This window comes from Rutidosis leptorrhynchoides, chromosome 2 (assembly GCF_046630445.1).
Source record: "Rutidosis leptorrhynchoides isolate AG116_Rl617_1_P2 chromosome 2, CSIRO_AGI_Rlap_v1, whole genome shotgun sequence".
Taxonomy (NCBI): Eukaryota; Viridiplantae; Streptophyta; class Magnoliopsida; order Asterales; family Asteraceae; genus Rutidosis; species Rutidosis leptorrhynchoides.
The window spans coordinates 548613249-548631086 of record NC_092334.1 but is presented as its reverse complement, the minus strand read 5'-3'; positions in this window follow the sequence as shown (position 1 = coordinate 548631086).

The window sequence follows — 17838 nt, the reverse complement described above, 5'->3', positions numbered from 1 at the left end:
ATTTCCGAATATATGGTGATAAGACTTGGCCTTTTGACAAATTCACGAACCTAGTAATAATATTCTTGTGTCAAGATATATATAGAATTAATATTCCATACTTATGATACTTGTGATAATTTTAATTGTCCATTGTTAGTAGTCCAACGTTCGTAGTCCAATAGTCCGATAGTCCAACAATATAAATATATATATAAATATAAATGCATATATTGTGTTAGAATTCACTAACACTATAATATATTGTCTTAATATAATAAGACACATAATATGTATATTGTCTGAAGCAATCCGCGACTCATTGTATACATGTCTCAGGCTCGATCACAACTCAAAGTATATATATTATGTTGAAATCCACTTCGACCCACAGCTAACTCGAGATTATTGCCAATGGTGTCTTATAGTTCGTTCCAATAATATATATAGAAGAAGTCAAAATGATATGTCAAAACTTTGTATACGAATCCACGGTGATCAAGTCATATATATATGGTGCCTTACGATCTTTATTAAGACTATAATATATTGTCGTAGAACTTAATCACGACTATTATAAATTGTATTTCCATAAGTTCGGGAACAAGACATGTATAAATACATGTAGGATACAAGGTAAGTTACCTAGGATAAGGTTAGCATCCATTTTTATGAATCATGTCCGTAGCTAAAAATTAAGAAAAATATCCAATTTTGTTTTACCCATAATTTCTTCGTTACAAATCCATTTTGAGTTATTCGAGTTGCCATGGTTTCGTATCGAACTCAACATTATTAATCTTAATAGAAAAAGTATAGGTTTATAGTCAAAAATACAGCTTAGGTGTCAAATAAGAGAAGATAGTCATATCCGTCGTAAGAACGACATCTTGATGACCCTTTTGAAAAAAAACATACTTCCACTTAGAGTTTAACCATGGATTTTGGATATATTTCATATCCATATAAAATAAGATTTTTCACCAAAGAAAATCTTTTAATTCAAAGTTTAAGATAGGTTTTTAAAATTAAACCCAAAACAGCCCCCGTTCGACTAAGACGACGTATATTCGATTTTAAGGTGTTTTTCGTGTTTACAAGTCTTATATCCTTATGTTAGCTTGACATATAGTCATAATACATGTGTTGAAGTATTTTAAAAGTTAAGTTAGAAGGATTAAGTTTATTTGCAAACAAGTTTAGAAATAATCTAAACTATGTTCTTGTTGTTATTAGTTATAACTCAAAATAAGATAGCTATATGAATATGAATCGAACGAGATTTTGAACAAAGCTATTACCTCAACTTACTAGGGTAAAGCTACTGGAAAAGATATTAAATAATATTTAGCTCAAAGGTAGCTTTGATGGCTTGAAATTCTTGAAGTAGAATCATGGAATCAACAAAAGTTTCAAGTAAGAAATCTATCTTGATTTAAGATAGTTATGATTATATGAATTGAACCAAAGCTTGAATATGTTTATTACCTTGATTAAAAGATGAAAAGCTACTGATATGAAAGTAGGATTATTGATCCTAAAGATTTATTGAGTTGGCTTGAAAGATTGGAAGCAAACTTGGAATATAAACTTGAAATGAAAGTAGTATCTTGTAGTGTTCTTGTTTGATCTTAATATGATGGTTATTAAGGTGATTCTTGAGAGAGTTTTTGCTAGATTTCTTAGAGGTGAATGAAGCTTACAAGTGGGTGTTTTTAGCTAGAAAAAATGTGTAGTTTTAACGCCTTTAAACGAGTAAAAATTTTTTTTTTTTTTTTTTTTTGAAAAACAGAGTCACTGCCCGGACAAGGCATATGCCGCGGCGCGGTTTGCCTTGTCGCGGCGCGACACAACGCGGGAAACATTACACATCTTAACCCAGTTTCTGATATCAACTTCAGGCCATTGCCGCGGCGCGGAGGGCTTTGCCGCGGCGCGACACAACTCGTGTCCAGGATCTGACCTGCAACTTTTTATTTAAACCAAATTTTACACCTTTCATCATTTTTCCAACACAATCAAAACTGCATAATTCATACACAAACTTAAGGAAATAGTTTCTAATATCATTAAACATTCGCAAACATCTTTTAAACATCAAAACATGTTTTCATAATCTAAACCATCATTTGGTCCCAAATTTGACAATAACAAACATGACACATTCAAAACACTAGGCGTTGATAAGCGGTAACCGTAGAGCGTGATTACAAAAGGGAATCGCAATACCACTTACACTAATGCCAATGCTCCCCTAGCGCTTCAAACGGGCTCCTTACCTTCGCGATGAACCTTAGCACCTAAAACATAAAACATCATGGGAGTAAGCTTTTACACTTAGTGAGTTATAGGAAAGTAGTAAAACATAAAACATAACACTTATCCTTCAACTCATCGGTTGTTTGCTTACTTTCGGATCAGATTCATTCATACCATAGGCATGACTTACTAGTCCAACCCTAGTAATCATACCTAAGCTAACCATAGACATACTAAATATGCCTAAGCTATCATCATTTCATTTCATCATCATTTCAACCATAGACATTTAATGTGTCTAAGCTAAAACAAACCATAGGCAAGATTACTAGCAATGTAATAACCTTGCCTAAGCTAAACATCAACCATAGATACAATTATTAGGCTAACCTAATAATTCTATCTAAGCTACATATATAGTGCACTTAGTCGTTACTCTCTTGCACGGATGCAATCCGAGAACACTAAGCCACTCTTGACCCGCCCATATTACCCCCTATAAACTCACCTTGCTTAATTGAATTTCCTTGATCACTTGTAACCTCTTTTCCTTGATTAGCACCTATACATGAGCTAATCCCATTAATCACACAACTCAACAAAATCACAACTTTCATGAATCATTGCATCTTTCTATACTTATACATACACTTAACCCCCTAATCACAACATACATACATTCTAGCCTTGATCTCATCTTTTCTAAGATAAGAATATTACCAATTAAACTTCATAACTTTAATCATGTACATTACTAGTTCATCTCTTTTAGTAATACATGCAACTTTCCACCAATCTTTTCATTATTCATTTAATAAGTTGCATACAATCCAATTCCATTACTAACACCCTTAAGTTATTACTTAATCAAATTCCATAGCTTACAATAATAACAATAACTCAAACATGAACATCCTTCTTCAAAATTACTAACTAAAACACATGAACATCTCATTGAGACATTTTATCAAACACTTGGTGTGCATGACTAGAAATTTAACTAGAACATCACTAAATTCATCATATTCATACCATAAATCCAAAATGCAAGTTCATGCTTAATTCTTCTTCCAAAATCAATGACAATTTCATTTTAACTTAAACAATTGTGCACCATTCAACAACTAGCAACTTCTTAAGCATAAATCTCATCATTATCACACAATAAAAGCAATACATAGACATAAAATTCATATCTTGACTTTTAGAGTTTAAGAACCCTAATTGTGCACAAAGAGAGTGAAATTGGAAGATTAAAGCTTGCTAGAGTGATTAAGGTGTGTTAGATTTCACAAATCTTCAATTGCATGAGTCTAATTTCAACAATTTGTGGTTTCTTCCTCCTTCTCCCTCAACATCGACATACACACACACATACCGGAGGTTTTTCTGTATAATTTTTGTGAATAACTCAATTTCCAGCATTTTAATTCCTTTTTATTTAAATTAACTTTGGCCAAATTGCACTTTCTACCCTCCCCATCACATCTATAGCTAGGAAGGTCCTTAATTCTAACTTTGCACCATTAGTCCTTCTTAACTTAACCAATAAACTTAACTTTTGTCCATTTAACATAAAATAACTTTTACCAATTAATTTCTTAGCAATAAAATTTCACATAAAATAATACCTTAAATAATTGGGATGTTACAACTCTCCCCCTCTTGGATCGTTCGCGTCCTCGCGAACCATTCTTGATGCAACGACGGATAATACTTCATGAGCCATTCTTCGGGTTCCCATGTACATTCGGAACCTTTTCTAAATTGCCATAATACCTTCAACAATATAACCGACTTATTTCTCAAGCGCTTAACCTTTTGCTCCAAAATCTTTATTGGCTTCTCCGCATATCTTAACTTATTATCGACCTCAATTTCATTCAAAGGAACATAGGTTGATTCATCCGCCAAACACTTTCTCAATTGCGACACGTGAAACGTGTCATGTATATTACTCAATTCTTCGGGTAAAGCCAAACGGTAGGCTACCTTCCCAACTTTCGCCACTATCTCAAATGGTCCCACGAACCTTGGACCCAATTTTCCCCTCTTTCTAAAACGAATGATGCCTTTCCATGGAGAAACTTTTAGCATCACTCTATCACCTACTTGAAATTCTATCGGTTTTCTCCTTTTATCTACATAAGACTTTTGTCGATCTTGTGCCGCCTTCATTCTTTCACGAATTTGGTCGATCATCTCGGTGGTTTGTTGTACTATTTCCGTGCTTCCTAATTCTCGTTGACCCACTTCGCCCCAACAAGTCGGGGTTCTACACCTCCTTCCATACAACATCTCATATGGTGCCATTCCAATTGTAGAGTGATAACTATTGTTGTATGAAAACTCAACTAAAGGTAAATGAGTATCCCAACTTCCACCGAAATCGATGACACATGCTCTCAACATATCCTCAAGAGTTTGTATAGTCCGTTCACTTTGACCATCCGTTTGCGGGTGAAACGTGGTACTTATATGTAACTTAGTACCCATTTCCTCTTGAAACTTTCTCCAATATCGTGAGGTAAATCGGGTGTCTCGATCCGAAACTATAGAAACCGGCACTCCATGCCTTGCAACAACTTCCTTCATATACAACTTAGACATTGCTTCCGATGACGAAGCTTCTCTTATTACCAAGAATAATGCACTCTTAGTCAATCTATCAATAATAACCCAAATTGCATCGTGTTGTCTAGGGGTCTTAGGCAACTTAGTCACTAAATCCATTGTAATATGCTCCCATTTCCAAACCGGTACCTCTAAAGGTTGCATCTTACCATAAGGCATTTGATGATCGGCTTTCACTTGAAGACAAGTAAGACACTTGTGCACATACTTAACTATATCCCTCTTCATTCTCGGCCACCAATAGTCTTTCCTTAAATCTCTATACATTTTCGTAGCACCGGGGTGAATCGAATACTTAGATTTGTGAGCTAAGTCAAGGAGCTCACTTCTAACACCACTTTGCAAAGGTACCCAAATTCTCCCATATCTAAGTCTTAATCCACGAGAATCTATCACAAAATCATCAACTTGCCCCTTGATCCTTTATTTTCTCACGTTTTCGGGCGATAATGCTTCACCTTGTGCAACACGAATATCATCAAATATTTGAGGTGATATTACCATGGCCAAACTCGTTATCTTAATCGATTGATGACTCGACTTCCTACTAAGAGCATCCGCTACCACGTTTGCTTTTTCGGGGTGATATAAGATCTCACAATCATAATCTTTCACCAAATCGAGACCTCTCCTTTGCCTATCATTCAGATCCCTTTGATCAAATAAATATTTTAAGTTCTTATGATCGGTATAAATGGAAAACTTAACACCATAAAGATAATGACGCCAAATCTTTAAAGCAAAAACTACGGCCGTCAATTCTAAATCATGCGTAGGATAACGTTTCTCGTGTTCCTTCAATTGTCGGGAAGCATAAGCTATGACCTTCCCATTTTGCATCAATACACACCCTAAGCCTTTCTTAGAAGCATCACAATAAACCGTCATGTTCTCATTCCCTTCCGGTAAAAACAATATGGGCGCTTGAACAAGCTTCTCCTTAAGGAGTTGAAACGCTTGTTCTTGCTTTTCTTCCCATTTCCATGGCACACTTTTACGAGTCAACTTGGTGAGTGGGGTGGCTATTCTAGAAAAATCTTGTATAAACCGTCGATAATACCCCGCTAAGCCTAGAAAACTCCTAACCTCGGTAGGATTCGTAGGTGGTTCCCATCTCATAATTGCTTCTATCTTTACCGGATCAACACAAATACCCTTCTTATTAATGACATGACCCAAAAATTGAACTTCACGAAGCCAAAACTCGCATTTAGAGAACTTAGCAAACAACCTTTCTCTTCTTAAAGTCTCTAATACTTGTCTTAAATGCACCGCATGTTCCTCTTCATTCTTAGAATATACCAAAATGTCATCAATGAATACAATTACAAATCTATCAAGCATCGGTCGACAAACTCTATTAATCAAATCCATAAACGCAGCCGGAGCATTTGTTAACCCAAACGGCATAACCACAAACTCATAATGACCATACCTCGTTCGAAAAGCCGTTTTAGGAACATCTTCTTCCCTCACTTTCAATTGATGGTAACCCGACCTTAAATCTATCTTTGAAAAGAAACTTGCACCTTGTAGTTGATCAAACAAATCGTCTATCCTCGGCAACGGATACTTATTCTTAATAGTGACCTTATTCAATTCTCTATAATCAATGCACATTCTCATAGTTCCATCCTTCTTTTTCACAAATAAAACCGGAGCTCCCCATGGTGAACTACTGGGACGTATAAAACCTTTATCTATCAAATCTTGTAATTGAGTCATCATTTCTCTCATCTCCGACGGGGCTAATCGATAGGGAGCTTTGGCAATTGGCATGGCCCCGGGTATCAAATCTATTCTAAACTCTACCTCTCGTTCGGGAGGTACACCGGGCAATTCACTTGGAAACACATCCGGAAACTCGTTAACTATCGGTACATCATCTAATTCAACAATTTTTTTCGAATTATCAACAACATGTGCCAAAAACGCACAACATCCATGAGACAAAAATCTTTTAGCCCTAGCAAGTAGAATACAAGTAGAATTCTTGATGGAATTGAATGAGAATATGAGTATAGCTATCTTTGTTGAGTATAAGTATGTTAGTATATATGTTTAAGTCCTTCAAAAGTGTATTAATACTTATTAATACAATACATATACATACATTTTAATTTAGAAGTTATTACAACGTTAATCGTTATATATATGTATATAGTCTTGAAGTCCTTAAGTTAGTAATCTCATTTTATTTATATAATCAATTGTTATTATATGTAATGAAATACTTAAATATCATTTTAGCAAATCATAAGTATTTATATATCCATATATACATCATTATATAATTATTTCGAATTATGACGTACGTGAATCGTTACACAGACTGGCTGGCCAAATGTTTGTATAAAATTCATTTCAAATAACCAAGTCTAAATGAGTTTGATTGCTTAACATAGAAACATTAATTATGTAAATATTTATCTTCTATATGTTAGCGGAAAAATCTGGGTCATTACGTTACACACCCGTTAAATTAAATTTCGTCCCGAAATTTAGAATAGTACCTAGTTAACTTGCGATATCGGGAAACAAATGTGGGTACTTCAACTTCATTTGGTCTTCTCATTCCCAAGTAAATTCAGGTCCTCTACGAGTATTCCATTGAACCTTAAAGATTGGTATCTTACTTTGTTTGAGTCGTTTGACCTCACGATCCATAATTTCGACAGGTTCTTCGACAAAATTTAGTTTCTCGTCAATTTTAATCTCGTCTAAAGGAATAATGAGATCTTCAGTAGCTAGGCATTTCTTCAGGTTTGATACATGAAAGGTGTTGTGAATCTTTTCTAATTGTGGAGGTAGCTCAAGTCGATAGGCCACCGGCCCAATGCGTTTTTCAATCTTGAATGGCCCAATGTATCTTGGGCTCAATTTCCCCCGCTTTCAAAAACGAATAACACCTTTCCAAGGTGATACCTTAAGCATAACCATATCACCTTCCTAAAACTCTAAAGGTTTTCTTCTAACATCCGCATAGCTCTTTTGTCGACTCTGGGCTGTTTTCAATCGTTGCTGAATCTGAATGATTTTATCGATGGTTTCTTGGATAATTTCCGGACTTGCAATCTGTTTATCCCCCACATCACTCTAATAAATTGGAGACCTACACTTCCTACCATAAAGTGCCTCGAATGGTGCCGTCTCAATACTAGAATGATAGCTGTTGTTGTAGAAAAACTCAGCTAACGGTAGATGTCAATCTCAACTGCGTCCAAAATCAATAACACATGCTCGTAGCATGTCTTCAATTGTCTGAATCTTCTTTTCACTCTGCCCATTAGTTTGTGGATGATAGGCAGTACTTAAATCTAGACGAGTTCCCAACGCTTCGTGTAATGCCTTCCAAAATCTGGAAGTAAATCTGCTATCACGATCAGAGATAATAGAGATTGGTATATCATGTCTAGAAACAACTTCTTTCAGGTATAATCGTGCTAATTTCTCTATACCATCCTCTTCTTTTATTGGCAGAAAGTGTGCTGACTTAGTAAGACGATCGACTATTACTCAAATCATATCATAACCACCCGCAGTTCTCGGTAACTTAGCAATGAAATCCATGGTAATGTTTTTCCATTTCCATTCTGGGATTTCAGGTTGTTGGAGTAGACTCGATGGTTTCTGATGTTCAGCTTTGACTTTAGAACAAGTCAAACATGCTCCTATATATGTGGCTATATCGGCCTTCATTCCTGGCTACCAAAAGTTTCTCTTGAGGTCTTGGTACATTTTTTCCGCTCTGGGATGTATTAATTATCTGGTTTTATGTGCTTCATCTAGTACCACTTTCCTCAAATCCCCATTCTTTGGTACCCAAATTCTTTCAGCTAAATACCTGATTCCGTCTTCCCGAATATTAAGCTGTTTTTCTAATCCTTTGGGTATTTCCTTTCCAAAAATTCTTTCCTTCAAAACCTCCTGTTGTGCCTCTTTTATTCGAGTAGTAAGATTAGTATGAATAATCATGTTCATAGCTTTTACTCGAATAGGTTCTCTTTCCTTTCGACTCAAGGCATCGGCTACCACATTCGCTTTCCCCGGGTGGTAACGGATTTCACAATCATAATCATTTAGTAGCTCAACCCATTTACGCTACCTCATGTTTAGTTGCTTTTGATTTAAAATATGTTGGAGACTTTTGTGGTCGGTGTATACGATAAACTTGACCCCATATAGATAATGTCTCCACATTTTTAATACAAAAACAACGGCGCCCAATTCCAGATCGTGTGTGGTGTAGTTTTGTTCATGAATTTTGAGTAGTCGAGAAGCATATGCAATCACCTTCTTCCGTTGCATAAGAACACACCCAAAATCCATTCTTGACGCGTCACAGTACATAACAAAATCTTCCATTCCGTCAGGTAACGATAAAATATGTGCCGTAGTCAACTTCTTTTTCAACAATTGGAAGGCACCCTCTTGTTCGGAAGTCCATTCATACTTCTTCCCCTTATGCGTCAAGGCAGTTAAAGGTTTGGCTACTCGGGAGAAATCTTGAATAAATCTCTTATAATAACCGGCTAAACCCAAAAATTGACGTATTTGCGTTGGAGTTTTCGGGGTTTCCCAATTTTTGATGGCTTCAATCTTGGCGGGATCAACTTTGATTCCATTACTACTGACTACGTGGCCAAGAAATTGTACTTCATTTAACCAAAAAGCGCACTTAGAGAATTTTGCATAAAGTTGTTCTTTTCTTAACAATTCTAACACAAGTCTCAAGTGTTGTTCGTGTTCTTGGTTATTCTTCGAATACATAAGAATGTCATCAATAAAGACAATAACAAACTTATCTAAATATGGACTACATACTCGGTGCATGAGATCCATGAAAATTGCGGGTGCATTGGTTAGACCGAATGGCATAACCATGAATTTGTAATGGCCATAACGAGTTTCGAAGGCTGTTTTTGGTATATCGACTTCTTTAACCCTCAGTTGATGATAACCCGACCTTAAGTCGATTTTGGAGTATACGCTCGAACCTTGGAGTTGATCAAATAGGTCGTCGATTCGGGGTAAAGGGTATCGATTTTTGATGGTTACTTTGTTCAGCTCACGGTAATCGATACACATGCGAAAAGACCCATCTTTCTTTTTAACGAACAAAATTGGAGCTCCCCATGGTGACGTACTCGGTCGGATAAAACCACGTTCTAATAATTCTTGTAACTGACTTTGTAATTCTTTCATTTCAGTGGGCGCAAGTCTATATGGAGCACGAGCTATTGGTGCGGCTCCAGGTACAAGATCCATTTGGAATTCAACAGATCGGTGTGGAGGTAGTCCCGGTAATTCATCTGAAAACACCTCAAGAAATTCTCTTGCAACAGGAACATCATCGATTTTCTTTTCTTCTTTTTCAACCTTCTCGATGTGTGCTAGTATGGCATAGCAACCTTTTCTTATTAGTTTGCGCGCCTTCAAACTACTAATAAGATTTAATTTGGCATTACCCTTTTCTCCGTACACCATTAAGGGTAACCCATTTTCTCTCGGAATGCGAATCGCCTTCTCATGACAAACAACTTCGGATTTCACCCTGGACATCCAGTCCATTCCAATAATTACGTCGCAGCTTCCCAATTCCACCGGTATTAAATCAATTGCAAACGTTTCGCTAACTAAACTAATTTTTTGATTTCGGCAAATTTTATCAACCTTAATTAGTTTACCGTTTGCTACTTCAACTATACACTTTTTATCCAAAGGCGTTAACGGGGAATTTAATTTGGCACAAAATTCTCTACTCATATAACTTCTATCGGCACCCGAATCAAATAAAACATAAGCAGGTGTATTGTTGATAAGAAACGTACCCGTAACAAGCTCCGGGTCTTCCTGTGCTTTCTCCCCATTAATGTTGAAGGCTCTCCCACGGCCTTGCCTATTTCCATTCCGGCACTGGTTTATGGTATGGCCCGATTTTCCACATCCATAGCAAACAACGCCGTTATTATTTGTTCCGGCATTATTTGCTCCTTTGTTTTTATTTGGTCCGTAAACTTCACACTTTGCCGCAATATGGCCATTCCTGTTGCACCTGGTACATAACTCTCTACAAAACCACTCTGGATGAAACGTATCACACCTTGGGCATATAGTTCTTTGCTTTTTATTGTCATTGTTGTTGTTGTTGTTGTTAGGGTTATTGTTGTTGAGACGGTTGTTGTTGTTATTGTTAGGATTGGGTTTATTGTTGTTGTAGTTTTGGTTGCGGTTGTTGTTGTTGTAATTGTTATTGGAATGGTTGTTGCGGTTATTGTTGCTGTTGTTGTTGCGATTATTGTTGTTGTTGGGGTGGTTGCGATTGTTGTTGTAGTTGTTGTTTTGATTGTTGTTGTTGGACTGGTGACCCTGATCACTGCTTTCCTCCCACTTTCTCTTTCCCTGTTTCATTATGGCCTCCTCGGCCGCCTCTTTCTTTATCCTTCCTGTAATTTGGCCTATCAATTTGTGGGCTATACGACTCGATTTCTGCATTGTTGCAGGGTCGTTAGCACCTACATGCTCTTGGATTCGTTCCGGCAACCCTTTTATGAATGCTTCGATTTTAGCTTCCTCGTCCTCGAAGACTTCATGACACATTAATGCCAGTTCATTGAAACGTCGCTCGTAGGTAGTGACGTCTAACCCTTGGGTTGTCAGTGCTTTAAGCTCTGCCTTGAGTTTGTTGATTTTGGTTCTGGGACGGTACTCTTCCTTCATCATGTGTATGAAAGCGGACCATGGAAGTGCGTAGGTGGTATTTTGTCCTACGTAATTCATGTAGGTATTCCACCATGTCAAAGCAGTACCCTTGAAAGTATGTGTGACATACTTAACTTTATCCTCTTCTGCGCAGTTGCTGATTGCGAACACAGCTTCAACCTTCTCTGTCCACCGCTTTAGTCCAACGGGTCCTTCCGTTCCTTCAAACTCATTGGGTTTGCAGGCCATAAAAGCTTTGTAGGAACATCCTATCCGGTTGCCATTGTTTCCTCCACTGCTGGAACCCGATTGGTTATTGTTGTTCATTGCATTCACCACTGCAGTCACATTTGCAGCGAAAGCTTGAAGTTCTTCTGTGTTCAATTGTTGTTATCTAGTAGCTTGAGGAGTCATTTCCTTCAAAAATAGCCGAATGAGTTAATCATATAGAATTTTTAGAAGTAGCCAACAAGTATTTTGTAGCTTAATATGAACTTATTATTATAAAAGCCTTTTCTTCATATTAGCGTATTATAACTGTAATAATGTTCATACTTAGCAGCTAACACACAAATTAACTACTAAAATTCTAATATGAAAAACTATGGTAAGTTATTACGTTACTACGTAATAATAAGTTGTAATAATAATAATAAACCTTCCATGCTTATTCTTATTATTATACAATCATAAGGAAAATTACATTGCGAATTTTCTTACAAACTTAAACACACAATATAATACATATTTCACAATGCTTGGAATACAGGATAGCTGCCGATGGTTCAAGAACGGCGAGATTTCTTAGATGTTGACGTTGATTCTTTCTCGGCCAAACGTTTGGATTTTCGTTTGGATAGTTCTTTTTCCAATTCCTCCCAATTGGTTCTTTCGGCTAATTGTTTGGGAGCAAAACCAACAGTCGTTATACGAGCGGTCATTTTATAAACTGGTTTCTTAGGCGGTTCAGGTGGATAATCACAAACATTTTGGGTCATAATAGGTTCATCGGGTTTGGGATCGGGTATAACAGCCAAAGATTTTCCCAAATTACGTTGTAGTTCGGTAATTTCCACAACTTCTTCAGGATCCTCTTCTTCGGGTTCCTCCTCTGAATCTTCTTCCGAATTCTCTTCTGGAACCTCTTCTGGCAATTGTGAATCTTCCCAATTTTCCCAACAATTTTCCACTTTAATGGTAGTACCAAAAGTTAACTTTTCCATTGGTTCGTAAGTCGTATGCTTTGACTCAGCCTCCGAATCAATTGATAAGTAATTGAAATCTGAATCACTAGAGATGCTTATATGATCGGATGAAGTCATCTATCACATAATAGCAGGCACGTTAAGGGAATAATATATCTTAGAATATTTACATATTAATAATCTTATGTTTCCAACAATTATGTTAAGCAATCATTTTTAAAATAAATACGGTCGAAGTTCAGACTCACTAATGCATAAAAAAATCCGTTAGACACACTAAAAAAAAAATTCTGGTTCTCTAAGACCAACGCTCTGATATCAACTGAAATGCCCCGTTCATATTAATTATAAACGTTTCATATTAATTGGTTTCTTTGCGAGGTTTTGACCTCTATATGAGACGTTTTTCAAATCTTGCATTCGTTTTTAAAAACAACCATAAAATTTATTATTGAATAATGGTCTTAATGACATAATTTAGATTGTCTATCAAAGACAATCTCCTCAAATAAATAAGTTTTTACACAACCCATTACAATATGATCAAATATATTACAACAAACATTCCGAATGCAAGTTTAAACAATATAAACAACTATGCCGACTCCAAATCTTGACCTTGGGATGGCAGACGACAGCAAAAGCGTTTTTAATATTCACCTGAGAAATAACATGCTTAAAACGTCAACAAAAATGTTGGTGAGTCATAGGTTTAATTTCTATATAATAATCATAATATTTAATAAGCCACAAGATTTCATTTAATTAAATGCGCAGGATCATTACAACTGCAAAAATCATTCATATGATGAGTCGCCTGGTAACCGACCTTAACATAGAGCGCTTAAGATATCTGGCATCATACATTCCACTATTCAAATGTATGACAAGAACCCTTCGAAGCACTAAAGCATTTCCACTATTCGAAAATGGGGGTGGTTGGTGCCCGTAGATCTACCTTTAGGATTCGCGTCAATTAGTGTTTTTCACTAATTCTTAGGTTACCAAGAATAATAATAATAAGTACAAATATCCGGTATAACAAAACAATCGTAGAATGTAGTTTCATGAACTTGTGCTTATTTTGTAAAACATTTATAAATTTGCATGTATTCTCATCCCAAAATAATTTAGATAGTAAAAATGGAACTATAACTCACTTGTGATGATTTTCTAATAGATGGTGATAAGACTTGGCCTTTTGACAAATTCACGAACCTAGTAATAATATTCTTGTGTCAAGATATATATAGAGTTAATATTCCATACTTATGATACTTGTGATAATTTTAATTGTCCATTGTTAGTAGTCCAACGTTCGTAGTCCAATAGTCCGATAGTCCAACAGTATAAATATATATATAAATATAAATGTGTATATTGTGTTAGAATTCACTAACAATATAATATATTGTCTTAATATAATAAGACACATAATATGTATATTGTCTGAAGCAATCCGCGACCCATTGTATACATGTCTCAGGCTCGATCACAACTCAAAGTATATATATTATGTTGGAATCCATTTCGACCTACAGCTAACTCGAGATTACTGCCAATAGTGTCTTATAGTTCGTTCCAATAATATTAGAAGAAGTCAAAATGATATGTCAAAACTTTGTATACGAATCCACGGTGATCAAGTCATATATATACATATATATATATATATATATATACATATATATATATACATATATATATACATATATATATATATATATATATATATATATATATATATATATATATATATATATATATATATATATATATATATATATATATATATATATATATGGTGCCTTACGATCTTTATTAAGACTATAATATATTGTCGTAGAACTTAATCACGACTATTATAAATTGTATTTCCATAAGTTCGGGAACAAGACATGTATAAATACATGTAGGATACACGGTAAGTTAGCTAGAATAAGGTTAGCATCCATTTTTATGAATCATGTCCGTAGCAAAAAATTAAGAAAAATATCCAATTTTGTTTTACCCATAATCTCTTCGTTACAAATCCATTTTGAGTGATTCGAGTTGCCATGGTTTCGTATCGAACTCAACATTATTAATCTTAACAGAAAAAGTATAAGTTTATAGTCGAAAATACAGCTTAGGTGTCAAATAAGAAAAGATAGTCATATCCGTCGTAAGAACGACATCTTGATGACCCTTTTGAAAAAAAAACATACTTCCACTTAGAGTTTAACCATGGATTTTGGATATATTTCATATCCATATAAAATAAGATTTTTCACCAAAGGAAATCTTTTAATTCAAAGTTTAAGATAGGTTTTTAAAATTAAACCCAAAACAGCCCCCGTTCGACTAAGACGACGTATATTCGATTTTAAGGTGTTCTTCGTGTTTACAAGTCTTATATCCTTATGTAAGCTTGACATATAGTCATAATACATGTGTTGAAGTATTTTAAAAGTCAAGTTAGAAGGATTAAGTTTATTTGCAAACAAGTTTAGAAATAATCTAAACTATGTTCTTGTTGTTATTAGTTATAACTCAAAATAAGATAGCTATATGAATATGAATCGAACGAGATTTTGAACAAAGATATTACCTCAAATTACGAGGGTAAAGCTACTTTAAAAGATAGTAAATAATCTTTAGCTCAAAGGTAGCTTTGATGGCTTGAAATTCTTGAAGTAGAATCATGGAATCAACAAAAGTTTCAAGTAAGAAATCTATCTTGATTTAAGATAGTTATGATTATATGAATTGAAACAAAGCTTGAATATGTTTATTACCTTGATTAAAAGATGAAAAGCTACTGATATGTAAGTAGGATTAATGATCCTAAAGAGTTGTTGAGTTGGCTTGAAAGATTGGAAGCAAACTTGGAATATAAACTTGAAATGAAAGTAGTATCTTGTAGTGTTCTTTTTTGATCTTAATATGATGGTTATTAAGATGATTCTTGAGAGAGTTTTTGCTGGATTTCTTAGAGGTGAATGAAGCTTACAAGTAGGTATTTTTAGCTAGAGAAAATGTGTAGTAAAAATGAAAATGGAATGGAGTATAAATGGTGGTGAATGGCGTGAGGTATGGGGCATCAACATGGCCTCATGGTTTGTTATTTTGCAAGATATTCTTGCTAGTTGACAAAAGCTACATCCTCACATGTTTCTTAACTGATTAGGTCTGATCATTGGTGTATTTTTATGAGTATATACCCATAGTAAATACATCTAAAAGCTAGGTACAATACGAGTATAGATACCGTATGAATACAAGTAGAATTCTTGATAGAATTGAATGAGAATATGAGTATAGCTATCTTTGTTGAGTATAAGTATGTTAGTATATATGTTTAAGTCCTTCAAAAGTGTATTAATACTTATTAATACAATACATATACATACATTTTAATTTAGAAGTTATTACAACGTTAATCGTTATATATATGTATATAGTCTTGAAGTCCTTAAGTTAGTAATCTCATTTTATATATATAATCAATTGTTATTATATGTAATGAAATACTTAAATATCATTTTAGCAAATCATAAGTATTTATATATCCATATATACATCATTATATAATTATTTCGAATTATGACGTTCGTGAATCGTTACACAGACTGGGTGGCCAAACGTTTGTATAAAATTCATTTCAAATAACCAAGTCTTAATGAGTTTGATTGCTTAACATGGAAACATTAATTATGTAAATATTAATCTTCTATATGTTAGCGGAAAAATCTGGGTCGTTACAACTTTGGGGTAATACCATAGCTGTTTTGGGATACCTCGGGGTTAGCATACCATAGCCATTTCGGGAGCTAACCAAATAGCCGATTCTTACTCACACGTGATTCAAGTGATGCCATAGCTGTTTTGAAACACTTGGGGGTGATGCCATAGCCGTTTTGGAACACCTCGGGGGTTAGCATACCATATGTAAAGACCCGTCATAATCCATAAGAACGAATACAATAACATATGATTACATCGTGAGGTATTTGACCTCTATATGGTACATTTTACAAACATTGCATTAGTTTTAAAAGACAAACTTTCATTACATCGAAAGTTGACAGGTATACATACCATTTCGTAATATCTATCTATAAATGATCTAATCTATCATTTACTTAATCATAATCTTTACTGAACTCAACGACTTGAATGCAACGTCTTTTGAAATATGCCATGAATGATTCCAAGTAATATCTTTAAAATGAGCTAATGCACAGTGGAAGATTTCTTTAATACCTGAGAATAAACATGCTTTAAAGTGTCAACCAAAAGGTTGGTGAGTTCATTAGTTTATCATAATCATTCATTTCCATCATTTTAATATACCACAAGAATTTCATTTCCATTTCTCATAAATATACGTCCCATGCATAGAGACAAAAATCATTCATATGGATTGAACACCTGGTAACCGACATTAACAAGATGCATATAAGAATATCCCCTATCATTCCGAAAAATCCTTCAGACATGATAAAAACGAATTTAAAGTACTAAAGCATCCGGTACTTTGGATGGGGTTCGTTAGGCCCAATAGATCTATCTTTAGGATTCGCGTCAATTAGTAGATCGGTTTACTAATTCTTAGGCTACCAAGCAAAAGGGGCATATTCGGCTTCGATCATTCAACCATATAATGTAGTTTCGATTACTTGTGTCTATTTCGTAAAACATTTATAAAAATTTCTCATGTATTCTCAGCCCAAAAATATAAAGGGTAAAAAGGCAAATGAAACTCACCATACTGTATTTCGTTGTAAAAATACATATAACATCATTGAACAAGTGCAAGGTTAGCCTCGGATTCACGAACCTAAATTAATTATATATATTTATGTGTTGGTCAATATTTGTCTAACAAATTAGGTCAAGTCATAGTGTACCACAATCCTAATGCTCGAGACTAATATGCAAAAGTTAACAAAAGTCAATTTGACTCAAAATAATTTTCAAAAATCTATACATGATTAATATATAGTTTAAATATCGTTGTTTTATAGTTTTAAATATTTTTAAAAGATTTATTAGAGTAAATAATATAATTCATTTA